At 33.3% G+C, this 14,781-nt stretch overlaps 1 pseudogene; it reads left to right on the plus strand.

Annotated features, from left to right (window-relative positions):
* Window positions 1-4,392: 4,392 nt before the first annotated feature.
* LOC130967272 (pentatricopeptide repeat-containing protein At1g32415, mitochondrial-like) lies at window positions 4,393-12,071 on the plus strand (annotated as a pseudogene).
* Window positions 12,072-14,781: the final 2,710 nt, after the last annotated feature.

Raw genomic sequence — 14,781 nt, forward strand, 5'->3', positions numbered from 1 at the left:
TACAAAAAATTTATCATATTATTATAAATAACTTTGATTATTTATTTGTTATATATTAATTATTTAACTATAATATCTTTTATTATTATAGTATTTTATTATTTAGTTAAAAATGTATATATATATATATATATATATATATATATATATATATATATATATACAAAAATATATAATTATGTCAACGAGTTATAGTTTAAATAATTATATTTATTTAAAAATTGTGAATTTAAGTCTTATTTGTAACTTAAAAAAAATAAAAATATATAATTATTAATTTGATGATTAATTTTTAATGCATTATATATAAAAATATTATGTATATATTAAAATAAGTTATGATATATTTGTGTATAAATATATGAATTATTTAATTTATTTTTAATATATATTTTATATTTTAATATGTGTTGTATATGAATAGTTGATTTGGTATTTGATTTTTTATATATGATGGAATGTTTTATGTTTTGATTGTTAGATGAATTGATTAATATATTTAATTAAACTATTTAATATAGTATGTATTTATATTTTAATTGTTATGTTTATATAAAGATATTATTTATTGACCAATTTTATATTTGTTATTATTATACATATTTAATAAATAAAAACTAAATTATATCTAATATTATTCGCTGCATGAAAACAAAAATATTTAATTTTATTTTATATTTGATATTTTAGAAATGTATAGTGATGCGTTACTTTATAGTTTGGTTTTTATTGTGTTTTATTATGAGTTATAATTTAATTTTATTTGCTTTTATTTTAAGTTTGTAACGGACAATTTTAATAGTCATTATTTTGACTTAATGATCAACGATCATAACATCAATTCTATTTATCAATTTTATGTCTATATAAAGATATTTACTTTTAAATCAAAAAGACAACACATACTAAGTTTTATTTCATGTCTTATATTTTATATTCATATAATTTTTATAAATACACAGACATATGATCTTACCTTTTATATTCATAACATTATTATAAAAAAATAGACATGATAAATTTTATATCTCTTAAACACTTACAAACTTACTTAAATATCAAAATATCTTTTATAAGTATAATGTCTGAATTATTTTTACTCCATAAAAAAAAAACATATTACAATAATAACACAAAAAAATGAGTTATATGTTAGAAGTTCATCTACACAATAACATTTATTTTATAGATCAGAATAATTATTGCCTTTCATGGTCACCCTGTTTTTTTCTCGGGGCCAAGGAAGAAAATTCAGTCTTGGCGAGTCGCAAAGGGGGGCAGAGAGAGAGAGTATAGTTTGTACTCAATATAATAAGCTTAATAAACTGTATCAAATAATCAAGAGTCAACGGTCACCAAAATGGACAATATCTTAATCATAGACGTAGTCAACTGTCAACGACATCCTCGGCAAGCCTTTTCTTTGAATTTACATATTGGGAGAATACTTTATTTCTCAAAGTGCCTTGATGCCATTTAAATCACAATAGTTAGTATAATAGATTTCAAAGACACACAACTTCTTAGAGGAAAAAATGAAATGGCTTTACAAGTTGTATCGATGTATCCAGTTATACTGAAAGAAATGAACAAATAACGTCATTCATGCATTGATCATTATTTATTGTCAGTATAATCCATATCTTTATCCATATATTTTTTAATATTTTTATTGGATAATCTTTATCTAATTTTACTTTAATTAGTTCATATAATAATCACATATATACGGCTCACGTTTTAAAAAATACAATGTTGTATTCATATACCAGTCATAGTTTAATAATAATACAGATGCATTCTAAAAATAAATGTTTATATCTTCTTATATAAAATATATAATTAACACTTGATTAAAAAAATTAAACAATGCATAATATATTATTTTTTTATTAATTAAATTATTATAATTAAAATTAATTTTAAAAAATTAATTTAAAATTATAATTTTAATTTTATTACGTAATGGTACGAATAATTATATTTGTTATTTTTTAAATATTAAAAATTTGAGATTGTGATTGACCTATAATAAAAAAAATTTGTATAATTTTTTATAGGATAATCACGCAAAAGTGAAAGAGAGAATTGACAAGTATATAAAAGAAAAGTGGCTTTTTTTATTAAAATAAATAAAGAAAAAACATTAATTCCTGAAATACGCATGTATAAAATTAATTTTTAAAATATGCAACTCCATCTCATGCATATCACCCAAGTATGACATCCACGAGATGGGACATATCTATAGCGGCAGAAGCGAAATGGCCATGTCACCTACGACACCCATGAATTGGGCCAAGCCGTGTCTGACACACGCGAAATGGAGCATCTCCTATGCGGCGCCCACGAAATGCCGATATCAATGGCGGCAGCAACGAAATGGTATGGGTTTCAGGTGAAAGCTGTAAATTTTCACTGCTTCAGTCCCCGTATAAGTATGCATTGGGTGCATGGGAAGGCATGGTTGAAGTTGATGAATTGGTGTGTATATAAAGGGAAGACAGGTAGGGACCAAGTGCTTCATGCATTGAGAAATAGTGGAAGATAGGGTTAAGATAGGGTTAAGAATTGTAAATCGTGGAGGTTGAGATAAAAACAAAAAGTGTGTTTTGGGTAATATTTTAGTATTGTGAGTTTGAATAGAAAAGTGTAACATGGGCGATGGTGGTGGTATTAACGTGGAAGAAAATCTTAATTGGCTAGATGAAGTTCACATTGCTGCGCATTTGATTTATAAGGTTAGTTTTAGTGATCATATGTGGTTAATTTTGTTATGAAAAAGTATATGGAACCAAGAGGTTATCAGCCAAAAACTAAACAAAACCACATTAATTTATATTAATAATTAATTTTAAATTTTTTAAATTCAAAATTTAAAAAATTTAAAATTAATTAAGTAAACCTAATTAAAACCTATAAAAGCCTTCTTTTTCTCTCTCATATTAACCTACCCACCTCCAACAATCACACACACAGATCTCTCTTACCAATGCTGCTGTGCTTCGTGGTGATGGGTGGGTTTGATTCTTATGCTTCTATTAACAATGCCATGGTCACGAGTTATAACAAGGAAGGATTCTTGTGTGAGGCGAAAAGACTGTTTCATGAGATGGGGCTTGGTGGGAGGGATGGGATTTCTTGGAACTCGATGATTGTGGTGTGCGGGCAACACCGCGAGGAATCGGAGGCGCTGACACTGTTCTTTGAGATGGTTAGGATGGGATTGGAGGTTAACATGTTCACTATGGCTAGTGTTTTGACTGTCTTTACTTCCCTCAAGGATTTGGCAGGGGGGATGCAGTTTCATACTAAGATGATTAAGAGTGAATTCCATAGGAATTCTCATGTAGGAAGTGATTTGATTGACTTGTACTCGAAGTGTGCAGGGGGCATGTTAGAGTGCAGGATGGTGGATGATGGAGTTCATATTTTGTATTCAACACACATGTTTGTAATTAGGGGTTTGTTGCAGATGTTGCTCTCTGCGTTTTGGGATATTAGGTGCCATTTTGATTATTAAAGAGACTGCAAACTACACAATTACAGAATTATAAAAAAAACATTCATTTAAAATGAAAAAATATTCTAATACTTAACAAAAGAAACATCCAATTATATTTTAGTAAAAATAATTAAATATCTATAAATTTTTTTAAAAAATATGAAATTCTTAAAGAAATAGAGACATTCACATTTACAATACAAAAAAATTCGAAAAATATATAAAAGAACATCCATTTAGTATGAAAAAGAAACATTTTAATACTTAGCAGAAGAAACATCCATATATATTAACTCGTAGAGATTTTGGATTCACCCAAATGTATTGACTGATTTTTTGCTAATACCCTTTTGGTTCCCTAGCATTGCTCTTTTGTTATCAGTTTCTATCATTATTTAATATTTGCTAGTGTAAATTTAAGTGTGCTCTTCCTGTTTCGATGTTGCAGCCCGCACGTGTTCTGACGCCGCATGGCACATTTATTGATGTTTTCACGTCGGAACCAGTGGATCCAAGCATGGATATGAGGCAACAGAGACCTGAACCATATTTACGACGAGCAGGATTCTATTATGCGTCATTAATAAAGTACTTTGAGTATGACAACCCGCTGATAAGTACATTTGTTGAACGATGGCGACCCGAGACGCACACATTTTTACCTCCCGTGGGGTGAGTGTACTATAACACTAGAGGATGTGGCAATGCAGTTAGGGTTATCCATTGATGGCGAGCCTGTTAGTGGTACTCTAAGGTCATGGAGCAAGTTTCACCAAAGAGCTATATGGCAATGGTGCCAAGGGTTACTTGGTGATGTTCCACCCGAACATGTAGGGATAATGAAGTACAACATAAGGTTGAAGTGGATCAGAACTCGTCTTCAATAGATGTCGCTTGACGTACCAGATGATATCCTGATTCAGTATGCCCGTTGTTATATTTTGTATTTGTTGGGTGGTGTGCTACTACCGGACAAGGCCAACAACACGGTCCACATTCGCTACCTACCTTTGCTGGCCAATTTTGATGCCAACAGCACTTATAGTTGGGGTAGCGCATGACTTTGTTGGCTATATTGAGCCATGTGCTTAGCAACAGATTACACCGTCGAAGGTATGGCTGGCTGTCATACGTTGTTAATGTCGTGGAGACACACACACAGCTCCAACGAGTAGATACTTCCAATGCTCCGATGATAAGAAAACATTGTTGGTCAGATTTAATCTGCATTTTTTGATATGCAAACGAGTTGACAACTGCAACTGGCATTCTGTAAGTCAACTTCGTGATTTTCTTCTTTTCGACCAGACCGGTATTCATGAGGATCACATTCTTTAGCTCTTTCAACGACGTCTGCGGTGGGATCATTATCCACAGTGGATCATCACAAATAAATATAACACCTTCAGATGTAAGAGAAATTTCTCCATTAGGATATACGATAACGTACACATTTTCGGTAGCCATAGACACAACAAAAGACCAACTACAGTATTTTACTAAGAAGGGGAAGACATGGAGACAGGAGAAAGTTGTTGGAGATGAATTTTTCCGTGGCACAACAAAAATTTCCAACCATGGTTGCAAACTGCCTGCCACAACCCTTTATATAACGAATTCTGGGCTCCATTTCGTGTGGAGTACAACTGTTTTGATTTCTTTTCGCGTTTGGTCCGCTAGAATTGTGCATTTGGTTCTAATTCGCATGTACCACCATGGTAATGAATCAATTCGCGGACGCTGGGCATGAAATGCCCATTTCGTGGGCGCTGTCCATGCAATAGAACACTAGCCCATTTTGTGGGCGCCATACCTAAAGTAGAGTGTATATCCATTTTGTGGGTAATGGCCATGAGATGGAGCTGCACATTTTAGGGAATAATTATAGCCATGCGTATTTAGAGAATTAATATTTTTTCTTTATTTATTTCAATAAAAAAGCGAAAGAAAAGTTGTTGGACTGTTGATGTAATTAATATTCAAATAAAAAAGGCCAATGTGAAAAAGACGCGTACTTATTTAATTAGGATTAATCTCTACATACAAGTATTTTGCATTTACAAGTTTTACAAGTCTGAACGAAACCCACCCATTAAACGCGCTGCTTGTTACGTACCTTTTTAACAGAATTTTAAATCAATTCAAATTAATTAACGCATAAATATATAACTTCCATTTTTCAAAAGATTTCGTTTCTTTTTTCGAGTTTCTTGCCAAATTTGTTGGATCTCCTTCATGCGTTTTCTCTTTGCTTCGTTTTTTTTTTCGATTTTCATGGTTTTTGAAATCAAGCTTTGAAATCGTTTTGAAGATAATGGAACTTCAGAAATACACCCAAACGATTACATAAATACACCCAAATGATTACAGAAATATACCCAAACGGTTACAGAAATACACCCAAACGGTTATAGAAAGGATTACAGAAATATATCCAAACAGTTACAGAAATACACCCAAAGGATTACAGAAATACACCCAAAATAGGGGGAGACAGTATATTTCTTCTTGAAATATCTTAATATTTTGCTGGTTAAGGATGAGGCACATGACAAAGACAATCTAGAAGAAAAACCTAGAAGAACAATAAAACAGTACCTTGAATAATATTTATTCCTTTTTTCTGGTGATTTTTATGAAGATTTGTATCTTTTCTTCTTGATTTCTTCTACTCTTCGCGAGCAGTTGGAACGTTTCTGTAGAATCGTAGTAATTTGTTTTAAATGTCCCTTGAATCTTGATGGTTTGCGTTTTGATTGAGGAAAAAGACGAAGAGTAAACGTGTTGTTGAAGGAGCGCGTGTTTCTTTCTTGGACTTGGAGCAACTTGTATAGCTTGTAAGCCAAAAAGACTTGTATGTGTAGCAGGCCTCGTTTAATTATCCTGGGTTCATAGTCCGTTATTTCTAGAAGGAAGTTTATAATCTTTTGATTTAAAATTAAGATATCATGCTATACATCAGTAAACATTAGTAAAGTTATAAAATAAAAGATTAATTAGTATAAAATTTATAAATTTTTTTAAGGTTATAAAAATTGAATCGATCATTAAACTAATAGAGTGATTAGTTCAATAATTTTATAGTCTAAGATTGAATCATGACTGAATCGGTTTAATTAAATATATAATAAAATTATTTTAATAATTCAATATATAATTTTAGATATTTAATTTAAATTCAATAATTTTTAAATTAATTTTAAAATTTCACAATGTTACATAATAATTTATTTATAATTTATCATTAAAAATTTATAAAATAAAAAATTTATAATTAATTTCTAAGTTCAAATCAAATAATCAACAATAATACTCATCACATCAATAACAAAAATTCAAAATAAAAAGTTCAACAATAATTTTTAATAATCACATAATCAATAACTTCTAATAAGAGCATCATTTACATTTCACATAAAAAATTGAAAAGTAGAGATTTTCAAATCAAAAAGCAAATAATCATAACACAAAATAAAGTTTAGCTCAATTACAAATTTCTAAACCTACTAAATATAAAAGAGCCAAAGCACGCATAATTATATTTAATTTTTAAAATTATAATTAATTAATCAGCAACATAGTTCTGATTTCTGAATATCTAAACTAAACTGAATTAAATCTAATTACAAACTCAGAATTCAAACTAAATTGAATTTAGAATCACATCAACATTCAACAAATTAAATAAATCAGAATCTTGAATATTAATTGAAAAAAAAGAGAATGAAACTGAAGAATTGACTTACCAAAAAGATGGTCAGAGATGAACGACAATGACAGAATAAGTTCCAAGAGTGTGAGACAGAATTAGCTAAAATCAAAAGAGAAGAGAAGTGGCTAATAAAACGGAAAGAGTATACAAAGATAATAAAACTATGAAAGAATAATGAAAGAAAAGAAAAGACAAAGAAATTTTATTGATTGTTGATTGATTGAATTGTTCACTATGAAGGTAAAACTAAGTATATATAGAGTATTAGTCTATGAAAGATAAAAGATAAGATAAAAATAAGATAGAGATAAAGATAAAGATAACTATAAGATAAGATAAAGACTAAAATTATAATTAAATTTTTGTATTCTGTTGGGCTGAATTTGTGGGCCGTGAGACGTCTTTATTGTTGTCATGGGCTGAGGTAGAAGAGTGATTTAATACGCCCCGCAAGTTGGAGGATAAAAGATGTCAAGAATACTAAACTTATTCAGATTAAGATGGAAGAGTTGAGGAGACAAAGGATTGGTGAAGATGTCGGCTAGTTGCCCAGAAGAGGGAATTGGGAGAAGTTTCATCACTCCAACTTGAGCTTTTTGTCGAACCAAGTGACAATCAACCTTCAAATTTTGAGGCTGTCAATATAGAAAGTAGAAGCCTAATTAACTTTAAACGCATACTTTTAAAAACCAAGTGCTTTATCCAAAAAAGAAAATAAGCGTTCACTTTGGATTTTAGGTGACAGTATGCTAATTAAAACCTTCTCATGTTTTGAATGAGGAATAGACAATGTGCACTACCATTTGCAAGCTTGAGAAAGGTACAAAATATTATACACATTCAATGATTCATTATAACTATGATACAAAATGGACACCATTTTGTCCTAACCAGTAACTACTTTTGTAATTGGTCTTATTTGGTTAATTACTACAAAAGCATCCTAGACATCCATCTACTGTACATGTTCAAGCATTCTTCAGGCTTATACATACTCTAGAGCTGTGTGGCCACCACCCTTTGTATACACACTAACATATACAAGTGCTGCTTGCCTTGACAGTTACAAAGGTCATTGCATTGGAATAAGTCCTTGTGTATCTGCATAAGAAAAAAACATTCATTAACTACATAACTTACTTTCTATAGACAAGTTCAACGTAGTTACATAACTATAATTAGGGGAATACCCTACAACTGGGGCATTTGTGTGCCATGGCCTCCAATCATCTATGATGGAGTAGTTTAAAGATCTTATTCCATCCATGCAATAAAACTACTTTTAACATTGCGTAAGTTGGTAAATGATTTAAGGATAGTTAACTATTTTACTTTCTTATTTTACCAACTTGTGTATCGTAGACGAAGCATATATACCTATTTCAAAGACAAGGCCAGAGAAAGCAGAGCAACAACCAGGACTACCAGTGAGCCACAGCATGAGAGGATCCACCTTAGGATTGTTCTCTAACTCAATGAAATTGTAGAAAGCCTGCACATCATCATTTCATCCACTCCCATGTACCTGAACCTGATTAATATCAACACATATGATAAGATCATTATCATACATGAATGCAAAATTCCATAGAGTAAGAAAGCATAGTCCATAGGCAAATGTTACTGACCCACTTTCAAGCACAAAAGGAAGGGCTCCCTCAAACCCAGAAAGGTACTTCAGTATGTTGCCACATTATATAATAATAATAATAATAATAATATATTGAAAGAAATGAACAAATAACGTCATTCATGCATTGATCATTTATTCTCAGTATAATCCATATCTTTATCCATATATTTTTTAACTATCTTTATCGGATATTCTTTATCTAATTTTACTTTAATTAGTTCATATAATAATCACATATATATATGGCTCACGTTTTAAAAAATACAATGTTGTATTCATATACCAGCCATAGTTTAATAATAATACAGCTGCATTCTAAATGTCTCTTTTTGAAAATCTATTGATGCGGGCCTCTACTCTCAGATGCTTCCCTCTTTCAAATGTCTCTCGCAATCACAATCTTCACTACCATTCTCAACCCTTTAATCATACTCTACCTTTTCTCAGAATCAATGACCCAACACCCGAATTCAATGATACTTTGCTCCTCCATTACCTCTCCAATGGCTGACACCAAGAAGCACGAGACCTACTTTACAAGTCCTCTCAAGGCCATCCCCATGCTCGTATTGTTCACTGGACTTCCCTTCTCACAAAGTACTCGCGGGACGGTTTCATCCGTGAAGCTCGAATGCTGTTCGATATAATGCCGCACAGAAACATAGTCACTTATAACGCGATGTTGTCTGGGTACCTGCAATCTGGCATGCTTGATGAGGCTTTCTGGTTCTTTGAGCATATGCCGAAGAGGAATGTTATTTCCTGGACTGCTATGCTTGGTGGGTTGGGAGATGCAGGGAGGATTGGAGATGCAAGGAGGCTGTTTGATGAAATGCCGGAGAAGAATGTGATCTCTTGGAATTCGATGGTGGCAGGGTTGGTAAAGAATGGGGAGTGGGACACAGCAAGGATGGTTTTTGAACAGACCCCAGAAAAAAATGTGGCTTCTTGGAATGGTATGATTGCGGGTTATGTGGAAAAAGGTAGAATGGATGAAGCAAGAGCGTTGTTTGAGGAGATGGGTGTAGGAATGTGGTTACTTGGACCAGCATGATGTCTGGTTACTGTAGGGTAGGCAATGTGGATGAAGCTTATAGTTTATTCCAGACCATGTCGGAGAAAAATGTAGTTTCTTGGACAGCCATGATTGGTGGGTTTACCTGGAATGGCTTGTGTGCAGAGGCATTATCGCTTTTTCTTGAGATGAGACTCTGTGAGACCTTTATTTCCTTAGCCTATGCATGTGCAGGTTTAGGTTTTCCTACTCTTGGCAAGCAGTTACATGCTTATATAATTGTCAATGGCTGGAAGCTTGATGATTATGATGGCAGGCTACAAAGAAGTCCCATTCGGATGTACTCTGCATTTGGTCTTATGGACTCAGCTCGAAGTCTACTAGAAAGTGATATGAATAACTGTGATGAACAGTCATTTAATTCTATGATAAATGGTTACATTCAGGCTGGTGAGTTAGAAAAAGCTGAAGATTTGTTTCATAGACTACCCATCAAAAACACAAATGCAAGCACATGCATGATTGCAGGCTATCTTAGTGCTGGGAAAGTATTAAAGGCATGCAACCTCTTTGATAACATGGTTGACAAGGATTCCCTTGCATGGACTTCAATGATTTATGGGTATGTTGAAAATGAGTTGATTGCTGAAGCCATTGACTTGTTTGTTGAAATGATGGCTGATGGTGTTATGCCAATAAATTCTACATTCTCTGTTCTTTTCGGTGCCATTGGTTCAATTGCATATCTTGAACAGGGGTGCCAATTACATGCCATGCAGTTGAAGACCATATATGACTATGATTTGATTCTTGATAACTCTCTTATATCAATGTATGCAAAATGTGGAGAGATAGAGGATGCATATAAGATTTTCTCTAGCATGTACTACTGGGACAAAATTTCTTGGAATACAATGATTATGGGCTTTGGAGATCATGGGAGGGCTAGTGAAGCTTTAAAGGAGTACAAAATCATGCATGAATATGGTATTAACCCAGACGGTGTTACTTTTCTAGGTGTCTTGACAGCATGTGCTAATGCTGGTCTTGTTGATAAAGGGTTGGAGTTATTTCGTGCCATGTTTAATATTCATGGACTACAACCTGGCCCCGAGCATTGCATTAGTATGATCAATCTTCTGGGACGAGCAGGAAAGGTTAAGGATGCAGAGGAGTTTGTCTTGGGGTTTCCTATAGAACCAAATTATGCCATTTGGGGGGCATTGCTTGCGGTATGCGGGTTGGGTAAAACAGATGTGGATGTTGTTGCTAGGCATGCTGCAAAACGACTGCTTGAGTTGGATCCTCTAAATATCCCAGGCCATGTTGCTCTCTGTAATGTATATGCTGCAAAAGATTGCCACATTGAGGGGACAAGTTTGAGAAAAGAAATGAGGTTGAAGGGCATGAGAAAGAGACCTGGCTGTAGTTGGATTTTAGTGAAGGTTAGTCTGTAGAGTTCATGTTTTCTCATCGGGAGATAGACTGGAACCACAAGAAGATACGGGTGTGTTTTAGCATGAGGTTGCTCTGAAAAGGATCATGGCCATGGATATTCTGGTATGTGTCAGTACTTTTTTTTTTTTTAATTTCTTAGGGTTCTAGACTTGTACTGGGGTTTCCTGGTTCTATAAATATTTATATATGTGCCTTCAATATGGATCTATGTTTAAATGAATAAAAATTTGGGGCAAAAAGCCAAATTGTAAGATAGTGTTTGCTTTGCTTCTCCTGAGCTTTGTTTTTGAATTTGGTGTTCCAGGGTTTGTGTTTCAGAAAGAAAAAAAAAAAAAGAAAAAGAAAAAAAAATTATGGTTTAAAAATGTAAGAGCATTAATGAGATGTCTACTAACAATAAAACCATAGAATTTGAATTCTCTAATGTGAAAAGATTAGTGAAGTTATAAAATAGAAGATTAACTATTATAAAATTTATAATTTTTATTATATTTAGGTAATAAAAACTAGGTATCATTTTACAGATCAAATGAAGGAGGCAATGAATTACATAAACCAGCTTCAGAGTAATGTCAAGGAACCCATTTCCAAGAGGGATAAACTCAAGAAACTCTCTTCATCAGTAGTAAACCCTCATCTTGCAGCAGCTGCTTCTACAAGTTTCTCAGTCCAGTTGAATAATATTGGAGCTGATGATGATGAGGGAATGATTGAAATTACTTGCTGTTGTTCCTACACAAGAGAGTAACAGGAACAAGTGGTTCCACTTTCGAAGTTGTTGCAACTAGTGCTTCAAGAGGGGCTCCATGTTGTTACTTCCCTTTCAACTCAACTCAATAATGCAACACTAATCCACACTCTCCACTGTCAGGTCCGATGGCATACACCATAATTGAACTACTTCACAGTCTCACTGAGATTTTTAATTGAACTTTAATTTATGTATTATATTATGCTTACAGTGTATATATTATATGGTATTCACCTTAATTCAGCCTATAGGTAGCCCTTTCCATGGCGCCGACAACTACGCTCTAATACCATTGTTAAGTATCTAAGAAAAGTGGGGAATCACACCTTAAAAACTAGCTGTTAAAGGGGAAGAACCACTCTCCTTATATACAACATCAAGGATCCCATACTACTCGATGTGGGACTTTGAGCACCCCATAATACCCAAGTCCCTAACAGAATCCCTCCCTTGTTGCTTTAATTTTAGAGCCTACTGCTTTGAAGCCCTTGATCTCTACTTTGTATTGTTTAAGTTTTCTTCCCTTCACAACTATATATACATATATCTATCTATAAAGTTGATTTGGATTTGTATATAAAGTGAGAATAGTTTAATAATAGTTTTTATCTTTATTCTGATATCATACATATTAGAAATTAAATAAGCATAAGTTAAAAAAAATTTAACTTAATGCGTAACAGCGTAAGAGAGAGCTATCTTACTCTTAATTATCAGATTTTAATTTTAGAGAATTGTTTTGAATTGAAAGGTAATTAATACGCACACTCAGACACATAAGTATTCTTGACCTGTCTATCTATTAATCTATTTCTATTTAGGGATAAGTATTGTTTTGATCCCTGACGTTGAGGGTCAAAATTGAAACCATCTCCATAGTAATTTTCGATTTAGAATCATCTTTAATGTGTTTTTTTTTTCGTATTAAAATCGTTCTTTTTAATAAAATTTTTAATTTTATTTTTAAACTACCCCTACTTTAATAAAAAATTATAAAATTTTTAAAAAATAAATAAAACACGCGTGGGAGGGGGGTGGGAAGGGAAAGGACGCGGGGGGTGGGGGTGGGGGGAAGGGGAGAAGGGGAGGGGACGGCGGCAGCGAAGCTTGGAGCCGCCGTCGCGCGCCTCGCCGCCTCGCGCGCCTCGCCGCCTCGCGCGCCTCGCCGCTTAATCTGCACCTCGCTTTCTGCTTCTGCATCTTGCTTCTACTTTCTTTCTTTCTTGATTTGGCTTCTTGCTTCTGCTTCTTGCTTTTTGCTTCTGCTGCTTCTACTTCTTGGTTTGGTGTTGATGTTGGTGTTGGTGTTGCTTTTTGTTTCTGCTTCTTGGTTTGCTTTTGCTGCTTCTTGCTTTTTGCTTCTGCTGATTTTGAGTTTTTGCATCTGTTTCTGCTTCTTGGTTTGGTGGTGGTGGTGGTGGTGGTGTTGGTGGTGGTGTTGGTGTTGGTGGTGGAGGAGGAAGAGGTAAGTGCTAGTAGGGGTGAGGGTATTTTTGTCCGAAAAAAAATAAAAAGGACGATTTTAATACGAAAAAAAACGTTAAGGATGATTCTAAATCGAAAATTACGATAGGGACGGTTTCGATTCTGACCCTCAACGTTAGGGACCAAAACAATACTTATCCCTTTCTATTTATATTTCTATTTTAATATAAAATAAAAGAGAAGTAGTAGGTTCAATGCTTGACAAGTGTATAAGCGAATTGATCAACAAGTGGTGCATTCGATAGTAGACAAGTGTTGATTTTAATTGCATAACAACTGGCAAAGCAACAAAAACAGATCCGGGAATAAAATAATTGAATCATTTTCTAACTGTATTCTTATCCTCATATGTGTGTGTCTCTGTGTGTGCTCATATGTGTGTGTCTCTGTGTGTGCGCGCGCGCGTGTGCGTGTGCGTGAGAGATAGAGTAGTAAGTCTTGGTAGAGGGAGTAGTTACCACCGTCAAGTGAAAGACTTTTTCCGGCGACGTTGTAGAGAAGAAGAAAACGAATGTGAAGAAAGAACGCACGATAGAAGAAAGAGAAGAAGGTGGCGACCACAGTGACGGTCACATAGAAGGAGGCTAGATTAACAAAGAAAAGAAGAAGAATGAGGTGACGGCAGTTATGGAGGTCACCGTTGCTAATGAATCCACAGAACGGCATTGTAGCCGTTCCTTCGTCGGTGGGTGCTGCTAATAGTTCTCTCGCTAGTGAGTGGGGTTGCAGCTAATGTTGGAAGTTTATTATTTAGGGTTTAAAGTTTAAAATTTGTTATTTTTATTTATATTTTGCTTTGTTTTAAAATTTAAACGTATTGCCAATCAATCAAAAAAAAATTAATACACATTAATTTTTTTGAAACTAATTTTGTATTTTAAATATAAGAGAGAGAAAATACGAGACATTAAATATAAATATATGTTTCTTGCATTTATTTTAATGGATTTTTAAATGTCATTGACAGAAAAATATAGATTTTATTGGTTATTTAATTAATTGTATTGTTTTAATTTTGTTGAGAGATCTCACCTTCTCTCTTATGTTTTTTGCTATAAAAAAAATTAAAACGTTAACTAAGAAAATATACTCTCTTTTCTTTTTATATAAGAGAAAGATCGAAGATATAGATATGATATTGTTCATACCCTGGCCCAATAATAAAGGCCCAAGTCTAAACGAAAGGCCTAGTCCAGAGGATTGAGCCTTGCTGAGCACCGAC

This window comes from Arachis stenosperma, chromosome 3 (assembly GCF_014773155.1).
Source record: "Arachis stenosperma cultivar V10309 chromosome 3, arast.V10309.gnm1.PFL2, whole genome shotgun sequence".
In the NCBI taxonomy this organism is placed as follows: Eukaryota; Viridiplantae; Streptophyta; class Magnoliopsida; order Fabales; family Fabaceae; genus Arachis; species Arachis stenosperma.